Source organism: Giraffa tippelskirchi, chromosome 12 (genome assembly GCF_054371585.1).
Source record: "Giraffa tippelskirchi isolate mGirTip1 chromosome 12, T2T-mGirTip1v1.2.pri, whole genome shotgun sequence".
Classification (NCBI taxonomy): Eukaryota; Metazoa; Chordata; class Mammalia; order Artiodactyla; family Giraffidae; genus Giraffa; species Giraffa tippelskirchi.
Window position 1 is genome coordinate 38,559,794 of NC_137286.1, and position 21,341 is coordinate 38,581,134.

At 40.8% G+C, this 21,341-nt stretch overlaps 1 protein-coding gene and 1 long non-coding RNA gene across 34 annotated transcripts in view; both read left to right on the plus strand.

Moving 5' to 3' along the window:
* TJP1 (tight junction protein 1) overlaps positions 1–21,341 on the plus strand; it is a 338,414-nt gene that overhangs the window by 108,194 nt on the left and 208,879 nt on the right. For 6 of the 33 annotated variants that reach the window (XM_081546603.1, XM_081546596.1, XM_081546601.1 and 3 more), the window contains one exon: positions 14,101–14,252. The exons of the other annotated variants lie outside the window; for them this stretch is intronic. The gene's annotated coding sequence lies outside the window, so the exon portion shown is untranslated. The remainder of the gene's footprint in view (positions 1–14,100; positions 14,253–21,341) is intronic. 33 annotated transcript variants of the gene reach the window in all.
* On the plus strand, positions 9,915–14,066 carry LOC145528343 (uncharacterized). Its single transcript, XR_014070308.1, has 2 exons — positions 9,915–10,041; positions 10,763–14,066. It is a non-coding gene; the product is annotated as an uncharacterized LOC145528343 (long non-coding RNA).

The following is a 21,341-nucleotide window of genomic DNA, read 5'->3' on the forward strand; positions in this document are numbered from 1 at the left end:
TGCAGGTGAGATGCCAGAATTCTAAGAAAATTCCTGACAGTGACGGCAAAGTGACGGGGGCCAACAGAGTCGAGTACTTGGATGACTAGGGCAGAAGAGATTGAGAAGGTAAAGATGAAGAGCGGAATTTGAGGAGAAATTTGAGAATAAGGACCCTCTGAAAAGAGAGAGAAGAAATGGTTTGTGGCGTGATTTCAGCTACTAGGAGAGTTAAATGCTGAGTGTTACGAGACATATAGGTGTTTTGTGGGGTATTAGTGTAATAAACAGAAGAAGTGTGCCTGGAAGCACGGAGCATGTGGTGCTTTGTTTGACTTCATTTCCGACGCTCACTCTCCAGGCACTTCTGAGAGTTTGCCTCTTGTGCATGGATTCGAACCACCTCCGAGGCCTCCACACTTAGCTGACTGATTTATAGGAAGTTCACACCTATTTCAGAAATCAGAATCATCGAACATTTTGTAAATTCAGTCAAATGACAGTCTTTGCAAGCTTTATTTACTTCCTCAAATCACATCAGCTCTTCACACCCTCCCTGTAATAAAGCTGATTAGCTTTTACCTCTAATGTTTGTATTTGAAGCTGAAAACCATGTTAGAAGTTCCAAATACTTCAGCCATAAGCTTCAGTCATGTGTACACTTAGAAGATAAACGTTCTTTTAAAAATTTTAGTACTCATTGAGATAAGTCAGACAGAGAAGGAAAAATACCTTATGACATCCCTTGTATATGGAATCAAACAGAAGTGATATAAACTTTCAAAACAGAAAGAGACTCACAGACTTAGAGAAGGAACTTATGGTTGCCAAGCGGAAGGGATAGTTAGGGAGTTTGGGATGGACATGTACACAATGTTATATTTAAAATGGATAACCATCAAGGACCTCCTGTATAGCACAGGGAACTCTGCTCAATGTCATGTGGCAGCCTGGGTGGGAGGGAAGTTTGGAGGAGAATGGATACATGTATGTGTATGGCTGAGTCCCTTCGCTGTTCACCTGAAACTATCACAGCATTGTTTGTTAATTGGCTATACCCAATATAAGATAAAAAGTTTAAAGTTTGAAAAAAATTTTATTATTCATGAATTTTAGATCTGTTTTAAGGAGTAATTAAAGTGGCCAGTCAGCGTCCTTGTCTCTCCAGTTTTGGGGCTTGGCATGGGGTGTCTGCATGGCATCAGTCAGGGTGCTGCGAGGGAGGGTGTAGGGGACGCAGAGGGGGCTGGGAGATCACAGCTGGCGTGCTCCTCTGTCACCACTGGGCGCTGCCCCAGGGTAACCTGCAGAGAACTATGAATCACCACATTCCTACTTTAATCGAAGATGTTTAAGAAAACACGGGTTGGGTTGCTTCACCTTGAATTGTTTTGCTTTTAATTTTGTGTCTAAATTAGCACTTATGCAGTTGCCCACGTAGCACAGAGACATTCATTACATGTAGCATTCGCCAGTAGTGTAGATAGACCCAGTCAGTTGCCCACGTAGCACAGAGACATTCATTACCTTTAACATTCGCCAGTAGTGTAGATAGACACAGTCAAAGATAATATAGAAGTCAGGACTTTCTTTCTTTTAAGGAAACAAGTGCTTATCTGTCCTTTGTGTCATCAGATACCTAGTTTTAAAAATTTCCCTCAGCATCAATTTTTGTGACATTTCTCTCAAATCTTGGGTCTCCTGCCATGAGTGACTTGAAGCAAAGACAGAATGAGAGATTTTCCCCTTTTTTGTATTTCCTGTGTGCTGTCAGATACAACTTGGTGGGACGCGTCTTGCTTTAGACTTCTGTCCCGTGCTAGACCCTAGTAGTAAACTGACCACAGTTACTGGCTGGAGGCCATCTGCCGGTCCATCCTCAGCTTGGGCCCGTCTCTGTGGGGATGCTGTCTACAGGCCACCATGTCCTCCTTTCCTGTCTCTTCCCGCATCCCCGTCTCTCAGTGGACCAGGCTGAACTTCCGCTGATGTGTCACCCTCTCTTCCTGCTGAGTTTGCTGACTGTGAGGTCCACATGCAGCTTTATCTCCTATTCTTCCCATTGTAATCTGATATTTCACCAGGTGAAGTGCCTTTTCTCAGATGCCTTTTCTTCAGCCATTGTCCTGACTTCTTTGCAGGATCCATCAGTTGAACAGTATCATCTTCCTGAAGTTCTTTCACAGTGTACTGATTCTCATCCCAACCCCTCCGATTCTGTCTTCTGTTTTTCCAAGACTTCTTTAACCCACCATCTTCGTGTGGTCCTTACCTGGTGCTGAGCTGTTGCTCCTGTGATGGTTCCTCCCCCAGGAGTGACATTAACTGTTGTTGCTCTGAGCCTCATTTGTTGGCTGGCATCTCCTGCTGATGGACGGTGTTGGCATGTGAACAACCTGCCCTTATTTCAGACCCAACTGAGATGGTCGTGCATGTGTTATATTAATGTGTGTATTACAAGGTACATGGACATGTCTGTAGGTATTAACAGAAACAAAGTCTAGAGAAAAATTCCAAAATATTCACAGGGATGTGTGTGTGCATCAAGGATTATTAATGATTTTTATTCTTTTAATTTGTTTCTTTTCCATTTTATTTTAACATTTTAAGTAATATTTCAGATGTTTATTTTAATGTCTTTATAAAGTTTGTACAATTATGAATTATTTTTAATCATAAAAATAGTTAAAATACATTAGTATTAAAATTTTATTTATTTATTTGGCTGCACTGGGTGTTAGTTGTGGCACTTGGGATCTGGATCTTCAATCCTCGTTCATTGCAACATGTGGGATCTCTTAGTTGTGGCGTGTGGGGTCTAGTTCCCTGACCAGGAATCCAACTCAGACCCCCTTCATTGGGAAGGCAGAGTCCTAGCCACTGGACTACCAGGGAAGTCCCTAAACTACATTAGTTTTAATATATTCTTTAATAGTTCTAATACTATTCAAATCAGTTTTAGAATTCTGTGTTGGAAATTACAATAAGAGAAGAAGAATAACTCTCAGAGAAGCTAAATATTCCTTTTGCAAAATGGAAACAAAAATGGAGACTTTTCACAGTTATAGAATGAGCTGATTTGTTTGGAGAGGAGATTGGTTATTGATTTGTAGGAACTTCTTGTACATTGTAGTTGTTAGTCCTCTGATGGCAATATGCATTGCAGAAGTCTTCTCATCCATGGTTTACCTTTCATTGGCTACTTTGTGGCCCTAATTTTAATGTTTATTTGTCTTTTCCTTTATGGTTTTTATCCTCTTAATGTCTTATTTAAAAAGCCCTTTCTTTCTCCAAGTCATAAAGAGAATGTTCTCCCTTACATTTTAAAAAATGTTTTAGTGTTTGCTTTTCATGTTTGAGTCTTTAATCCTGAAATTTATTTTTGGGTGTTGTGAGAGGCAGAGATTGCTTTGTTATTTTCAGCATGGATACTATTCATGAAAAGTTTCATTCTTTCTGTACTGATCTGTAATACCTTACCTGTCAAATAGAAGGTTCTTATGTGTTTTCTTTTCCATTGGTCTGTTTACCTAGTCCTATGTTGAGACCATATGGTGTTAATTACTGTAACTCACAAACAAATCATGAAAGCTGGTGGGGCAAGTGCCTTCCCATCTCACCCTGATTGTTGAAAGCTGCCTGGACTACACTTGGCCCTTCTATCTTCCTTCTACGTTTTATAATCAGTCATCAGATTCCACACAAAACACCCTTGGGAGTTTGATTGGGATGACATTGAACGTGTAGAGTTAGAATGGGGGAGAATTAATCTCTTTATAGTTTGGACTCCTTATACTTGAACAGAGCATGTCTCTCTATTCTAAAATTATTTTCAGTAAAGTTGCATCTTATATGACTTGTAAGATTTGTTAGTTTTTTTTTGTCATTGTAAATGGCTTAAATTTTATTTTTGCTTTCTAACTGCTGATGTGTAGATGTGTAATTAACTTTTGTATTTTGGTGTTATAACCAGCAGCCTGCCATTTTAATTCTCATAGTGTCTAGATTTCCTGGAGATTCTCTGTAGACTCTGCTGATCCCTGCGAGTTGTGATGGATTTGTCTGGGCCCTCACGCCACCCTGCGCATCTTCCGTCTGTGGTGGCCACCCCAGTGCATGGCCAGATGAGGACCGTGATAGTAGTCCTCTTAGCTTCTAATGCTTTGCCCTTAGGGGTGGTATTTGCTGCATATTTTCGTAGGTCACCTTTATTAGGTTAGAGAACTCCTAGTCTCAGTTTACTAATAATTTGTATCATAAATTAGTGTTCACTTTTGAAGAGTGCCTTTCCTATACCGATTAGGCTAATCCAGTGTTTCTCCTTTAAATTTAATTGACATCTTCATGTCACTGTGGTGAGTTACAAAGTTCTACTGTTATATTTTCTATTAATAGCGTAAAACTGTTTTTGTGTCACTTGAATAAATTGTACTTGAAAATGTTGATGTTATTTAAGACTTGGCAAAATTGGGTTTCCTAACATTTTTAGGAAGATTTTTGCATCTACTTAGAAACCGAGATGTTGGTGCTTGCTGTTCTTACGCTCTTGGGTTTCTGGGCTTTCCTGTCTTCATGGTATGAGCTGGCATTGATTCCTTCCCTTCTCATTCTCTGGGGTAGTTTGTGTAAGCAAAAATTTATCTGTATCTCGATGTTTGATATAAGTTGCCAAAAGTATCGTCAAAGGCTGATTTTTGTTTGTTTCTATTAGTATGTTTTGAAGGGTAGATATTGAACTACTGATTCAATTTCTTCAGTGCTTCTAGGTTTATTCACGTTTTACATTTCTTCTTGAGTTAATTTTAATGTTATATTTTTCTTTTATTTTTAAGAAAGTATTTATTTGTCTGTGCCAGGTCTTTGTTGTGGCACATGGGATCTTTAGTTGTGGCATGTGAGATCTAGTTCCCTGGCCAGGGATCGAACCTGGGTCCTGAGCTTTGGGGGCATGGAGTCTTAACCATTGGATCACGAGGGGGGAGTCTCATTACAGTTTTCTTAAAAACTTGTCATTCTCCATCAAAATTTCACTTTCATTTGCATAAAGTTGTTCACTATATTCTGTCTTTTTCTTAGTGTCAGCTGTCTCTGCACTGTGACTCTCTTTTTCATTCCCAATATTTCTTCTTTGTACCTTCTGTATTTTTCTTAATCAAGGAGCCAGCTTTTGATTGTGTTGCTTCTTGTCATGGTTTGTTTTTAGTTTCATCCTTCTCCTCACACACTCTTAATCTTCTGCTCATTCTTCCCCTCATCTTTGAGTTGCACATTTAGCTTAGTGTTTTTCAGTCTTTCTCTTTTTCTATTATACACTTGTAACACCAGATTTCTCCCTAACTAGTGGTATAGCTGAGTCCTATTGCAATATTTACAGCTTTCATTGTCGTTAGTTTTAAGTATTTTCTAATATCCTTTATGGTTTCTTCTCTGACCTATGATTGTTTCTACCTGTGTTCATAAATTTCCAAGGACACAAATTGGTTACCTTTCTGCCCTTGATTTCTGATTTCATTGTCGTAAGATAGTGCGGTCTGTGTGATGATGTTTCTTTGATAATTGTTGAAATGTGCATATTGTCTGATAAAGTCAGTTTCTTTAAGATGCCAATGGGTTGAAAACAATGAGTTCTCCAGTCACTTTGTGTGAGTTGCTCTGTCATGTCCGACTCTTTGTAGCCTGCCAGTCTTCTCTGTCCATGGAATTCTCCAGACAAGATTACTGGAGTGAGTTGCCATTTCCTCCTCCAGGGGATCATCCCCACCCAGGGATTAAACCTGGGTCTCCTGCATTGCAGGCAGATTCTTTACCATCTGAGCCACCAGGGAAGCCCAATCACTTTAGATTAGACTTACTAGTTATTTAGATTTTCTCTATTTGATCAATTAATTTACTGAAATAAATGTGTTAACTCCTACTACTGTGATAGTGGAGTTCTCGATTTTTCCTTCTAGTGATCAAATTTTGCTGTTGGAAGTTTACTTGTATAAGTCATTTGGTGTACATGCACATTTGTTTCTGCTGGTTATATAACCTAGGTGTAGAATTGCTACATATTAGCTTGTGCCTGGAGAATCCCAGGGACAGAGGAGCCTGGTGGGCTGCGGTCTATGGGGTCACACAGAGTCGGACACGACTGACTGATGTGACTTAGCAGCAGCAGCAGCAGCAGCTTGTGCCTCTAATTGGCAACAGTTCGCTAGATCATAGAAAAAGCAAGAGAATTCCAGAAAAACCTCTACCTCTGTTTCATTGACTGTGCTAAAGCCTTGGACTGTATGGATCATAGCAAACTGTGGAAAGCTTTTAAAGAGATGGGAATACCAGGCCATCTTACCTGTCTCCTGAGAAACCTGGATGCAGGTCAAGAAGCAACAGTTAGAACCCTGTATAGAACAACTCATTGGTTCAGGATCGAGAAAGGAGTACGACAGGGCTGTCTGCTGTCACCCTGTGTATTTAACCTATATGCTGAGCACATCATGAGAAATGCTAGGCTGGATGAGTTACAAGCTGGAATCAAGATAGGCGGGAGAAACATTAACAACCTCAGATATGTGGTTTATACCACTCTAATAGTAGAAAGCGAAGAGGAACTAAAGAGCCTCTTGATGAGGGTGAAGGAGGAGAGTAAAGAGCAGGCTTAAAACTAAATATTATAAAAACTAAGATCATGGTATCCGGCTCCATTACTGCATGGCAAATAGAAGGGGAAAAGGTGGAAGAAGTGACAGTTCCTCTTTTTGGGCTCTGAAATCACTGTGGACGATGACTGCAGCCATGAAATCAAAGGAAAGGAAAGCTTTCTCGGCAGGAAAGCTATGACAAACCTAGACAGTGTGTTGAAAAACAGAGACGTTACCTGCCAACAAAGGTCCATATAGTCAAGGCTATAGTTTTCCCAGGTGCTCATGTACAGTTGTGAGAGCTGGACTGCAAAAAAGGCAGAGCACCAAAGAATTGAGGTCTCTGAAATGTGGTGCTGGTGAAGACTCCAGAGAGTCCCTTGGACAGCAAGGAGATAAAACCAGTCAATCTTAAGAGAAATCAACCCTGAATATTCATTGGAAGGACTGATGCTCATGCTGAAACTCCAGTATTTTGGTCACCTGATGTGAACAGCTGACTCATTGGAAAAGTCCCTGATGCTGGGAAAGATTGAGGGCAGAAGGGAGAATAGGGCATCAGAGGATGAGATGGCTGGATGGCATCACTGATACAGTAGACATGAACTTGGACAAACTTTGGAGGTGGCAAGGTACAGCAAGGCCTGACATGCTGCAGTCCATGGGTTTGCAAAGTCAGACATGACTGGTCTACTGAACAACAACCTTGTGCATATGTTCAGTTTTATTAGATGATACTGCATAGTTTTCTAAAGTGATTTAAATGATTTATAATCCTATGAGTACTGCATGAGAGTTCCCTTTACACTATTTTAGCAGCACTTGGTGTTGTCAGTTTTTTTAATTTTAGCCATTGTAGCTGGGGTGTGCCAGCTGAAGGGCATGTCCCTGGTCAGGGCCTGACAAAGCGTGATCTGCTGGAGAAGGGAATGGCAAACCACTTCAGTATTCTTGCCTTGAGAACCCGATGAACACAATGAAAAGGCAAAAAGATATGAAACCGGAAGATGAGCCTTCAGGTTGGTAGGTGTCTAATATGCTACTGGAGAAGAAAGGTGAAATAGCTCTAGAAGGAATGAAGAGGCAGAAACAATGCCCAGTAGTGGATGTGTCTGATAGTGAAAGTAAAGTCTGATGCTGTAAAAAACAATGTTGCATAGGAACCTGAAATGTTAGGTTTGTGAATCAAGGTAAATTGGACATGGTCAAGCAGGAGATGGCAAGAGTGAACATCGACATTTGAGGAATCAGTGAACTAAAATGGATGGAAATAGGCAAATTTAATTCAGATGACCATTATATCTACTACTGTGGGCAAGAATCCCTTAGAAGAAATAGAGTACCCCTCATAGTCAACAAGAGTCTGAAATGCAGTACTTGGATGCGATCTCAAAAATGACAGAGTGATCTTGGTTCATTTCCAAGGCAAACCATTCAGTATCACAGTAATCCAAGTCTATGCCCTAAGCACAAATGCTGATGAAGATGAAGTTTAACGGTTCTGTGAAGGACCTATAAGACCTTCTAGAACTAACACCAAAAAAAGATGTCCTTTTCATCATAGGGGATTGGAATGCACAAGTAAGAAGTCAGGAGATACCTGGAGTACTAGGCAAGTTTGGCCTTGGAGTACAAAATGAAGCAGGGCAAAAGCTAACAGAGTTTTGCCAAGAGAATGCGCTGGTCATAGCAAACACTCTTCCAACAACACAAGAGACGACTCTACAGGTGGACATCACCAGATGGTCAATACTGAAATCAGATTGATTATATCCTTTGCAACTGAAGATGGAGAAGCCTGTACAGTCAGCAAAAACAGACCTGGAGCTGACTGTGGCTCATATCATCAGCTCCTTACTGCAAAATTCAGACTCAAATTGAAGGAAGTAGGGAAAACTGTTAGGCCATTTATGTATGACCTAAATCAAATCCCTTATAATTATACAGTGGAGGTGATGAATAGATTCAAGGGACTAGATTTGGTAGACAAGAGTGTCTGAAGAACTCTGGACGGAGGTTCATAACACTGTACAGGAGGTGGTACCAAAACCATCCCCAAGAAAAAGAAGTGCAAAAAGACAAACTGGTTGTCTGAGGAGGTCTTAAAAACAGCGGAGAAAAGGAAAGAAGTGAAAGGCAAAGGAGAAAGGGAAAGATATACCCAACTAAATGCAGAGATCCAAAGAATAGCAAAGAGAGATAAGAAAGCCGTCATTAGTGAACAGTGCAAAGAAATAGAGGAAAATAATCCAACAGGAAAGACTAGAGATCTCTTCAAGAAAATTAGAGATACCAAGAAAACATTTCATGCAAAGATGGGCACAATAAAGGAAAGAAACGATAACCTAACAGTAGCAAAAGAGATTTAGAAGACGTGGCAAGAATACACAGAACTGTGCAATAAAGGTCTTAATGACCTGGATAACCAGGATGGTAGCGTGGTAAGTGTGAAGTCTTGGAGTGTAAAGTCAAGTGGCTCCTAGGAAGCATTACTACAAACAAAGCTAGTGGAGGTGATGGAATTCCAGTTGAGCTATTTCAAATCCTAAGAGATGATGCTATTAAACAGTGCTACACTCAATAAGCCAGCAAATTTGGAAAACTCAGCAGTGGCCACAGGACTGGAAAAGGTCAGTTTTCATTCCAATCCCAAAGAAAGGCAATGCCAAAGAATGTTCAAATTACTGTACAATTGCACTCATTTCACATGCTAGCAAGATTATGCTCAAAATCCTTCAAGGTAGGCTTTAGCAGTACATGAACCAAGAACTTACCACATACAAGCTGTATTTAGAAAAGGCAGAGGAACCAGAGATCAAATTGCCGACATCCATTGGATCATAGAAAAAGCAAGAGAATTCCAAGTAATTTTACTTATGCTTCATTGACTATGCTAAAGCCTTTGACTGTGTGGATCACATTAAACTGGAAAATTCTTAAAGAGAAGGGAATATCAGACCACCTTACCATCTCCTGAGAAACCTGTATGCAGGACAGAAGCAACAGTTAGAACCAGACATGGAACAATGGACTGATTCAAAATTGGGAAAGAAGTACATCAAGGCTGTATATTGTCGCCCTGCTTATTTAACTTATATGCAGAGTACATCATGACAAATGCCGGGCTGGATGAAGCACAAGCTGAAATCAAGATTGCCAGGAGACACGTCAACAACCTCAGATATGTAGATGATACCACTTTAATGGCAGAAAGTGAAGAGGAGCTAAAGAGCCTCTTGATGAAAGTGAAAGAGGAGAGTGAAAAAGCTGGCTTAAAACTCAACATTTAGAGAAACAGAGATCATGGCATCAGGTCCCATCATTTCATGGCAAATAGATGGGGAAAATGTGGAAACAGTGACAGATTTTATTTTCTTGGTCTCCAAAATCACTGCAGATAGTGACTGCAGCCATGAAATTAAAAGACCCTTGCTCCTTGGTCCTTGGAAGAAAAGCTATGACAAACCTCAGTTTAGTTCAGTCGCTCAGTCGTGTCCGACTCTTTGCGACCCCATGAATTGCAGCACGCCAGGCCTCCCTGTCCATCGCCAACTCTTGGAGTTTACCCGAACCCATGTCCATCGAGTTAGTGATGTCATCCAACCATCTCATCCTCTGTTGTCCCCTTCTCCTCCTGCCCTCAATCCTTCCCAGCATCAGAGTCTTTTCCAATGAGTCAACTCTTCGCATGAGGTGGCCAAAGTATTGGAGTTTCAGCTTCAACATCAGTCCTTCCAATGAACACCCAGGACTGATCTCCTTTAGGATGGACTGGTTGTGTCTCCTTGCAGTCCAAGGGACTCTCAAGAGTCTTCTCCAACACCACAGTTAAAAAGCATCAATTCTTTGACTCAGCTTTCTTCATCGTCCAACTCTCACATCCATACATGACCACTGGAAAAACCATAGCCTTGACTAGATGGACCTTTGTTGGCAAAGTAATGTCTCTGCTTTTAAATATGCTGTCTAGGTTGGTCATAACCTTCCTTCCAAGGAGTAAGCATCTTACTAACCCAGACAAACCTAGACAGCATATAAAAAGCAGAGACATCACTTTGCAGACAAAGGTCACATACAGATGTGAGAGTTGGACCATAGACAAGGCTAGCACCAAAGAACTGATGCTTTTAAGCTGTGGTGTTGGAAAAGGCTCTTGAGAGTCCCTTGGACTGCAAGGAGATCAAACCAGTCAATCCTGAAGGAAATCAGTCCTGAATATTCATTGGAAAGACTGATGCTGAAGCTGAAGCCCTGTTACTTTGGCCACCTGATGCGAAGAGCTGACTCATTGAAAAAGACCCTGATGTTGGGAAGGATTGAAGGCAGGAGAAGAAGGGAATGACAGAGGATGAGATGGTTGGGTGGCATCACAGACTCAATGGACATGAGTTTGAGCAAACTCTGGGAGATGGTGAAGGACAGGGAAGCCTGGTGTGCTACAGTCCATGGGATCACAAAGAGTCAGACACAATACAGCAACTGATCAACAAGCTGGGGTATAATAGTAGCACATTGTGGTTTTAGTGTGTATTTCTGTAATAACTAGAGTTTGAGCTATTTTTCATGTTTATTGATTCTTCTTTGCAGTTTCTGGCTCTCTGTCTCAACAATCTTTTCTTGTATCTTGTCGACCACAAGTTATTTTATACTTTGTGTCTCGCTCTCTAATATTCAGAGTGATTGTGGGTATTCTACTGCTTGTGAGCTTTTTCCACAGAGTCTTGTCTTTTTGTATGTCTGTTTATATTTATTGACTAAGTGCCCTAAAGATGAAAAGAATTAACAAGAAATTTAAGTCCAGTCTTCTTCCAAAATGGGTTGTGTTTGTTTCTGGCAGGCACTTGAAATCTTTGTCCCACCTTAGTCCAGTTGCAGGGACTTGGTTCAGAAGTGAACCTGTGAGGTGCCTGTGAAGACCTGATAGTCTCTTTATTTGAAGGGAGCACGCTTTCCAGAACCTATCCCAAACTAACGAGCATTTCCCAGGCACTCTCACTTGGTGGGCTTGGATTCCAGTTTCCGTCCCTTGGACACATGATGGAGTCACAGAGATGCTTGGCCACATCCTAGAGTCAGAGAGCACCCTCAGGGAGAGTGACCCCCATGTGCTTGACTCATGCCCCCAGACCTCCATTCTCCCAGGATCTGACTTAGAAGGTCTTTGCTCTCTTACTGGTTCTGTGATTTCTTCCAAAAAATATCATTTGTGTTTTTCCAGTTGTGTTCAGGTAGAGGTTTAGTCTCAATTACTAGGCTACCTCTCCCAGAGTCTCAACTCCTCCCATAGACATGTTTTTTCCTCCTTTTATTCTTAACCTCTTTTTATGTGTTTCTGTGGATTTTGTAGAGTTCTTTTTCTTTTTTCACAATCTAAGTTTTTATCCACTTAGACACATTGCCTGTATGTATTCTTACTGTGATTTATGATATATTTAGATGGATTTCTATCCTGTCTTTCTGTGCTTTGTATTTACCCTACTTCTTCTGGGATTTTCACTTTCTTGGGCCTTTTCTTGTCCATCACACATATGAATTTGTTCGTTACACCAAATAATTCTTTACCATTTGATGGGTCTCTCTGGTTATTTGTGAGGTTTTAATTATTTGTGGGGATAAAGACAAAGATTATGCAAAAAGCTCTTTTAAAAAAACTCAGTCTTTATTTATAAACTCTCAATTTGCTCTCTGTACTTTAAAAGTACACAAAAATATGTTTCTTTCACTTCCTTTTTATCCTTTTTCCTTTGGCTTTCAGTAAGATCAAGCATTCTGAGTTGAGAGTTTGTTTCCTTTTGGGGGATTTTGTGGTCATGACATGCTGAGTCTAGCCCACAGCCCTGGGTCAGGCTCCCTCCCAGGCTTGCCAGCCCCCAGGGGGCTGAAGACAGCTCTAGTTAGACAGAATGCTCAGGAAAACAGAGAAGGAGAGGAGAAGACCAACATGTGTCGGAGAACACGTATCTTTTATCTTCTGCTCTATGCTGGTCAGGATCTGCCTGCAAATAATAAAAACCACTGAACTTTACCCTTTCAGTGGGTGAATTTTATGATGTGTGATACATACTTTAATCAGGCTGTAAAAGGGAAGATCTGCCATCAGAGAGATAAGGGGAATGCATCAGAAACTGCTGACCTGCTCATGAATTCCACAAGTCTGCTGACTCAGTGTGACAGGTATTTCCAAGTACTGTGCACACAGGCAGGAAGGGGTGTGTGTGTTTACAGGAATGACTTCCTGAGCTCTTGGTGAATGCCATCATTTACAGGTTGTAATTATTATGTCCACAGCAGCAAGTCGGTATCTCTGTTTGTAAATTTTTTTTTATATAGAAAAGGAGGTAGCACAGAGGAGGAACGAGCATACTATTTGACGAGAGCCTCTAGTGAGTCGCCAACCATGGGGCTCTAGTGACCAGGACAGGGGAGGACGGAGCCTGGTTTCAGGGGCCGGATGGCTGCTTTGTTCTCAGAGATCCCGGTGATCTTGGAGAAGGATGCTCAACTCGGGGGGATGAGGGGGGCAGGCTGAGAGGTCTCCTGCATAGTTCATGCTGTGCTGCTCTCACTGTTTCTGCTGTCTCGTCTCAGGACAGGAGGAAACTGAAGGGAGACAGCGCAGCCTGGGACGTCCCACCATGACCCCAGGTGAGAGTGCACAGTCCTCTCAGCCCACGCAGTACTTGAGAAGTTAAGCAAGCTTCACTGTTCACAACTCCCCTTGCTGATGAAGCTGAATTGGCTCTTGGATTCGTTTCTGCGGTTGGAGCACGTGGGTGTTGCCGGAAGCTGCCGGCACAGGTGGACTGCTCCAGGGGATGAGCTCTGCTGTCCCTACCAGCCAGTGTGTGCTGGGCACTCTCGAGCCTGCATTCCACTGAGCACCGGGAACATGGAATGCAAGTGCAGCATGTCAGGACTGAGGCAGGGACCCGGCAGCATTCCTCAGATAACCGCAGGCCCAGCGTCGGGCAGACTGGGCCTGGGTCAAACCTGGGCAGTTCAGGGAGCAGCCAGATCAGATTTTATGGTCTCAGCTGCACATTTCCAGGAGAACTTCATTCCAGGAAAGCTAACCCGATTGCCCACCCCACTCCAGATCAGCCCCTGTCCCTGTGGCCAGGCAGTGGGGTTATAGTGCACTAGCACGGTGATGCGGGGTGGGGGCCTGGGGTCTTGAGACACAGTGGACATCCTCCACGTTCATGTTGCAGGCATGTGTCATGTATGTAACAGCAACCACACTGTCTGTACTATTTGTGCTCCACTCTGTTTTAGTATTCTGTATTCTTTGGGGGCTTCCCTGGTGGCTCGGGGGGTAAAGCATCTGCCTGAAGTGCGGGAGAGACATTTTAATGACTTTTTGCTATTTCTTACATGGACATGTTGCAGCTGATTGATTCCTCAATTGTTAAACATTTAGATTGCTTGCATCTTTCCCCCAAATTAAAAAATTACTGCTTTGAATATAAGTCTCTAAGTTTACATTTCCTTATGATAGGTTTCTGAAGGAGAATCTTTGAACCAGTGGATGAGAATTGTTATGTTAGCTGTTGGCATGTGTCATCAGATGGCTTTCTGGAATGGTGGAGTGACTGATGCATGTAGAGCTGGCTGGGTGCATACAGATGATGACAGAGACATGCTAAACAGGTAAGGCATATCCAGCTTTAAGGATAAGAGCACTCAAGACATGGTAGTAACCTAAATGTCCATCCACAGAGGAATGGATAAAGAAGATGTGGTACATATATACAATGGAATATTACTCAACCGTTAAAAAGAACAAAATTTGTGCCATTTGCAGCAACATGGATGGGCCTAAAGATTGTCATACTGAGTGAAGTAAGTCAGACACAGAAGGAGAAATATATGACACCCCTTAAAAGAACTTACTGACAAAACAGAAAGAGACTCACAGGCTTAGAGAACGAACTTACGGTTGCTGGGCAATGGGATAGTTAGGGAGTTTGGGATGGACATGTGCACACTGCTGTACTTAAAATGGATAACCAGCAAGGACCTAGTATACATCACATGGAACTTTGCTTAATGTTGTGTGCCAGCCTGGATGGAAGGGAAGTTTGGGGAAGAATGGTTATATGTATATGTATGGCTTATTCCTTTGCTGTTCACCTGAAACTAGCACAATATTGTTAATTGGCTATACCCCAATACAAGATAAAAAGTTAAAAAAAAAAATAGGTTCATCTGTGTACCTCCTAAGGTCTGCTGGCCATTACACTTGGGGAAGTCCTGCTATGTTTTACTTTGTGTGGTAGTAGTTTCTCAGTTTTTTTGTTGTTGTTGAGTTATGATTAAAATACAATATTGTATTCATTTCGGTGTACTGCATAGTGACTCAGTATATGTATATGTTAGGAAATGATCACCAAGATAAGTCCGGTTGTCATCCATCACCACACAGACTTGTTAGAATATTAATGACTTATTCCTTGTGTGTACACTACATTCCTGTGATTTGTTTATTTTCCGGCTGGAAATGGGTACCTCTTAATACCCTTTACCCATTTCGGAAAAAAAAAGGATAAGAGCACTGCGGTGGTAAAGGGGTATCACAAAGATACTCAGCATATGGGAGAGCTGTTGTTTTTTAATACATTTATTGAGCTATAATACACATGCCACACAAGTCATCATTTAAAGTGTACCATTTTCTTGGGCTCCAAAATCACTGCAGATGGCGATTGCAGCCATGAAATTAAAAGACGCTTACTCCTTGGAAGGAAAGTTATGACCAACCTAGACAGCATATTAAAAAGCAGAGACATTACTTTGCTGACAAAGGTCTGTCTAGTCAAGGCTATGGTTTTTCCAGTGGTCATGTATGGATGTGAGAGTTGGACTATAAAGAAAGCTGAGCGCCAAAGAATTGATGCTTTTGAACTGTAGTGTTGGAGAAGACTCTTGAGAGTCCCTTGGACTGCAAGGAGATCCAACCAGTCCATCCTAAAAGAGATCAGTCCTGGGTGTTCATTGGAAGGTCTGATGTTGAAGCTGAAACTCCAATACTTTGGCCACCTGATGCAAAGAGCTGATTCATTTGAAAAGACTCTGATGCTGGGAAAGATTGAAGTCAGGAGGAAAAGGGGACGACAGAGGATGAGATGATTTGATAGCATCACCAACTCAATGGACGTGAGTTTGGGTGGGCTTTGGGAGTTGATGTTGGACAGGGAGGCCTGGCGTGCTGTGGCTCATGGGATCGCAAAGAGTCGGACATGATTGAGCGACTGAACTGAACTGAACCGAACTGAACTGAATCTATTTACAGAGTTGTACACCCATCATCATAATCAATTTTAGAATACTTTCATTACCCCCCAGACCTACTCCCTTTCGCTCCCATTCCCCTATCCCCCACTCAAGCCTCCCCAGCCCTGTACATTTCATACACCATGTGGTCCTTTGTGCTTGACTTTTCTCAATTCACATGATGCTTTCAGGGGTCTTCGATGCTGCAGTGTATGTCAGTACTCACTCCTTCCTGTTGTGGGTAGGAGAGCTTTGGCTGCTCAGCAGAAGGGCCTTTGGGTGTGGTTAGAGACAGTGTGCAGGGCCCATTTGGGAGCAGTGTCATGAATGTAAGGTGACACAAGTTTCCTTGTTACGTGACTTTTTCCAACACCCTTACGTTTTCATGGCTGTAGCAGGAATCCTTTTTGAGGATGTACTGTAGTTTATTTGCCCTAGCCATTGTTTGTGGATAGTTGAGTATTTCCTAGTTTTGCTCTTCTGAACACTGTTTCAGATAAATCTTTGGATATTTCTGTGATTATCTTCTATGGATAAATTTCTAGAAGTAGATATGGTGGTTGAAAGGATATAGCCACTTTACATTTTGGCCATTTGTGTTTTTTCATTTAAAACATACAAGATTGGAAGCTTATGAGTAAAAGTTTAGAATTTTTATATAGTTGAGTATTTTCAATATTTCCTTCCACTGCTTTATGTTTCATTGAGACTATAATAGTATCTTTTTATTACTGTTAATTATCATTATTCTACTGTTAACCTGTTTATTATTCCATTATCCTTTTCTTTGACTGTTCTGTTACCGTTTCCTTTCCACTACTTTTCCTATGGCTTTTAATAAGCATTTAATGTCTTTTAAAATGCCACCTTCAGTGTTACTCTTCAAAATATTTATTCTTCTCAAGATGCAACACACTTACAACCCTCAATTAGACATTTTTCCCACACAGCTAACCCTTGTATTTTCACACCAGTTAATTCTTTTTACTTTAATTTTAGAAGACTCTAAACTGCTAACTGAAGATTTTCTTAGAAACTTAAAAGCATGGCCCTTCACAAATATACCATATATGTGTAGCCTCAGGGTTAATCTGTTCATTTATAAAGCAGAGTTACTGAATATCGTGTTAATAGGCTTAATTTATGCTGACTTTTTGCATTAATTTTCCTTTATTTCTATATGGCTTCTTTTTTTTTTTAATTTCTCTACTGCTCTCTTCATTTTTCCTAATCTCCCTCCTTTCCCTTTGGAATGAGGGAAAGCTTCATTCTTTAATGTGCCCTGGAAAATCTTACTTTTCATTCCATGCATTACTGGGTCCTGAGTAGTCACGGTGGAAATAGCTTATCACTAGCTCTGAATGACAATTCTGGATTATGAAGCCAGAAGGTAATAGCTGAATAAAGAGATGACTGAGAATATTACTTAAAAGTTTAAGATAGAGAAGCTAGTAGAAAATATAAAACACTCTTAAGTACCAAAAGAAATGCTGGAAAGGAATAACAGAGCAAAGCAATTGGACCTCATGATATATATTATTATACATATATTATAGAAATTATTCATATTGATAAATGTAAGCAAACCTAAATGATTATTAGAAGTTAAAGAGTCTCCAGTTGGTAAAGTAAGGCTAACTCTGTGCTGTGTGCAGAGATACACTTAGAGTGACTGAGACATACGAGAAATAAAGGATTTGGAAAGATGCGGCAGGAAAATGCATATAAAAAGAAAGTCTTGATATGAGACAAAGTAGAATTTAGGCCAAAAAAGATTACATGAGGGACTTCTCTGATAGTCCAGTGGATAGGAATCCACATGGCAATGCAGGGGTCACAAGTTCGATCCCTGATCTGGGAAGATCCCACATTCTACAGGACAACTAAGCCCATGTGCTGAAACTACTGAGCCTGTGCTCTAGAGCCCAGGAGCTGCAACAGCTGAAGCCCACACACCCTAGAGCCCATACTCTGCAACAAGAGAAGCCACCACAGTGAGAAGCCAGGGCAGCGCAACTAGTGAGTAGCCCCCACTCCCTGCAACTAGAGAAAACCCGGGCACAGCAACAAATACCCAGCCCAACCAAAATAAATAAACAAAAAGGAAAGTCTTGATATCAGATGAAGTAGAATTTAGGCCAAGAAAGATTATATGAGTGACTTGTAATCTGGTGGTCCAGTGGCTGAGACTCTGCACCTAATATGGGGGCCTGGGCTCAATCCCTGGTTGGGGAACTGGATCCCACATGTCACAGTTAAGATCCAGTGCATCCAAATAAAGAAATAAATACTGGTGGGGGGTTGGCGGGGGGAGAAGATTACTTAAGACACAGATAGTATCTAATGCTAAAGGCTATGATTTCAGGTTTAAAAAAATGACAATTTTTAACATCTATGCTTTTATTAACACAGGAACAATGTTCCTAAAGCAGAAACTGTAGCTGTGAGGAGGAATAGCACATACTGCTAAGTAGGGACTTCTGACGTGCTCTCTGATGACACAGATGAGGTGCAGATGTGCGTGAGGGCATGATGCCCAAGGAAGAGATCAGTGAAGAGACCTGTGGACACTTGCTGAACTGTGTACCCCGGGACAGAGACTGTACCGCTGATACCAGCTGACCTTATATCAGTTGATTGTAAAAAACTTCAAATAATTTTGAAAAAGAGAAATAAATCAACATATTCCAAATAAAATTAGAAAGTAATAAAAACAAAAGTATTGTTTCACAGCAGTGTGAATGTACTTAATACTACTGAATTCTACCCTTAGAATGGTTATTATGGTAATTTTTGTGTTATGTGTATTTTACCACAGTTTCTTTAAAGCCTAAAAAAAAAAAGCCCAGTGACCTGATAGAACCAGAAAGAACACATGGTTGACCTAGAGCAGATGAGTATGAATGGGGCAGACTCTGCCACCACCCAGAGCTAGGCTCAATTCAGGGGCCTTCCAGCATTTTGAGGCCCAAGAAAAACAGACAGCTTTGCAAAGTGCTTCCCCAGTTTTCAACTAGGTAATATCACTTACCTTTAGGGTGAAGATTTACTTAGAATTTGTGGTGAATTCCTGGCAAATTCAAGTTTTTAAAAAAAGTGATGGTGCTCTTTCTTTAGAGTTTTTGGCATTAAAATAGTTCTGTGAAGTGAACTAATGATGAGCAGTCTTGATGTGAACTCATTACTTCCATTAACATTTAGAGAAGATACTGGACCTGATTGTCAGGAGGAAAATGCAGAAAGTGATCACACAAATCTCCAACTCCCACAGCTTTAAAGTTCATGGACAGGTGAGGAGGAGTGTTTTACTGGACCCCTGGTTTATTCCAGATAGAAAACGGAAGTACTTACCACTCTTGAGTGCAGCTGTAGAGTAGAACTTAGACCCAGAACACGCCTTGGAAGCGAGGGCACTGTACTTAAACAGGGGGTGATAGTGAAGCCCAGAGAGGTTCGTTGCTTCCTTCAGCATCTCGCAGCTGGTTAGTGATGGAGCCAGGCTCTGACTTGGTTTTGTGTTGGGAGTGTACACAGGAAGCACATCTTTGGAGTAAAACTAATAGGGCCAGAAGAAGAGGGATAACAACAACAAAAAAGTAATGCAAGTACAAATAAAAACAAAACCTACTTTATGTGGAAATTTTTAGGGTAGAGTAAAAATGCCCATTTGCTCCAAGGTGCAGTTTTAAATAACAGTTGTTCTATTCATTAAAAAAGAAGCCTCATTAGTCTGGAATGCTTAAAGCTCTAGTCAGTAATTCTTGGATCACAAGGGAAGCAGGAACAGCGTGCTGAGAAAATAGCAATATTAAAGCCAGGCTGGGTCAGGGGCAGTGTGAATGAAGCAATGCTTAGGAAGATCATAGCATGAATGTCTACATAAATGAAAATCAGAACAGAAAATGAACACAATGAACTGAGAAAAACTCTGGGGAAATAAATGACAAAGTAAAAAAAAAAAAAAAACACGGGAAGAAGGCATTAATACATATAAAAACTGAAATTAACTGGTTAGTAAACAGAAAATAGAATAATTACTAAATCAAGAGTCTGGTTCTCAAGATAAAGATCAAGAAAAGATAAAAACCACTAGCCCCCTCTAATTTAAAAGAAAAGTGGTGTAAGAAAACCATATATTATCAAATAAGATACAACAAGGGAGAAATAACCATCAAACCGAAGAAATTTAAACTGAAACAAGAGATTACTTTGCACAGATCCATCCAAATATATTTGAAAGCCTAGATAAAATGGGCAGTGTGTTATGAAGATAAACTTTACCAGTAGGAACAGAGAAGCTCAAGGGCCCAGGAATACATGAGGTTGGAAAAATTGCACAACTTAACTACCATGCCCATATGGTCTCACAGAGGAATTTTGTCAAAGCTTCAAACCCTGATAATCTCAGTACTTACTTCTTAACCTGTTCCAGAGCACAGAAAAAGAAGAGAAAGTCCAAACTCTTTTAATGAAGTGGATATAACTAATACTAAAATCTGATAGAGATTTTAAGTAAAAATGTTAAGTAGAATGCTAACAAATACAATAATCTGATGGTACATAAAAACGATCATGATCAAGTAAAGTTTACTCCAGGAATTCAAATCTGATTTATTAATCCATTCATGTAGTTTATCAGATTAGGTCAATAGATTTAAGGAAAAAAATTATGTGGTCATCTCCATAGATACCAAAAAGGCATTAACAACATTGAACACTCACCCCTTAAAAAAATGCTCAATAAAATAGGACTCATTGTGTATAGGCTGGCATGAAACATTTTCACATGAAGACATACACACACACCCCAAAGTCAGCACCTTATATAGTGGGGGGAAGCTAGAGGCCTTCCTTTTTAAAAAATTTTTATTTTATATTGGGGTGTTACCAATTAACAAAGTGTGATATGCACAGCAGCCATACATATACATGTATCCATTCTCACCCAAACTCCCCTCCCACCCAGGGTGCCACAAAACATTAAACAGAGTTCCATGTGTATACAGTAGGTCCTTGTTGGTTATCCATTTTAAATATAACACTGTGTACATGTCCATCCCAAACTCCCTAACTATCTCTTCCCCCAGCAACCATAAATTCGTTCTCTAAGTCTGTGAGTCTCTATTTTGTAAGTTCATTTGTATCATTTCTTGTTAGATTTCACATTTAAGGGATGTCATATGATATTTCTCCTTTTCTGTCTGACTTAGTTCACCCAGTATAACAATCTCTAGGTCCATCCATGTTGCTGCAAATGACATTATGTCATTCTTTTTAATGGCTGAGTAATAATTCCATTGTGTATATGTACCACGGGGGCTTTGCAGGTGAGACAGTGGTAAAGAATCTGCCAGCCAATGCAGGAGATGATGCAAGAGATGTGGGTTGGACCCCTGGGTTGGGAAGGTCCCCTGGAGAAGGAAATGGCAACCCACTCAAGAATTTTTGCCTGGGAAGTCGTATGAA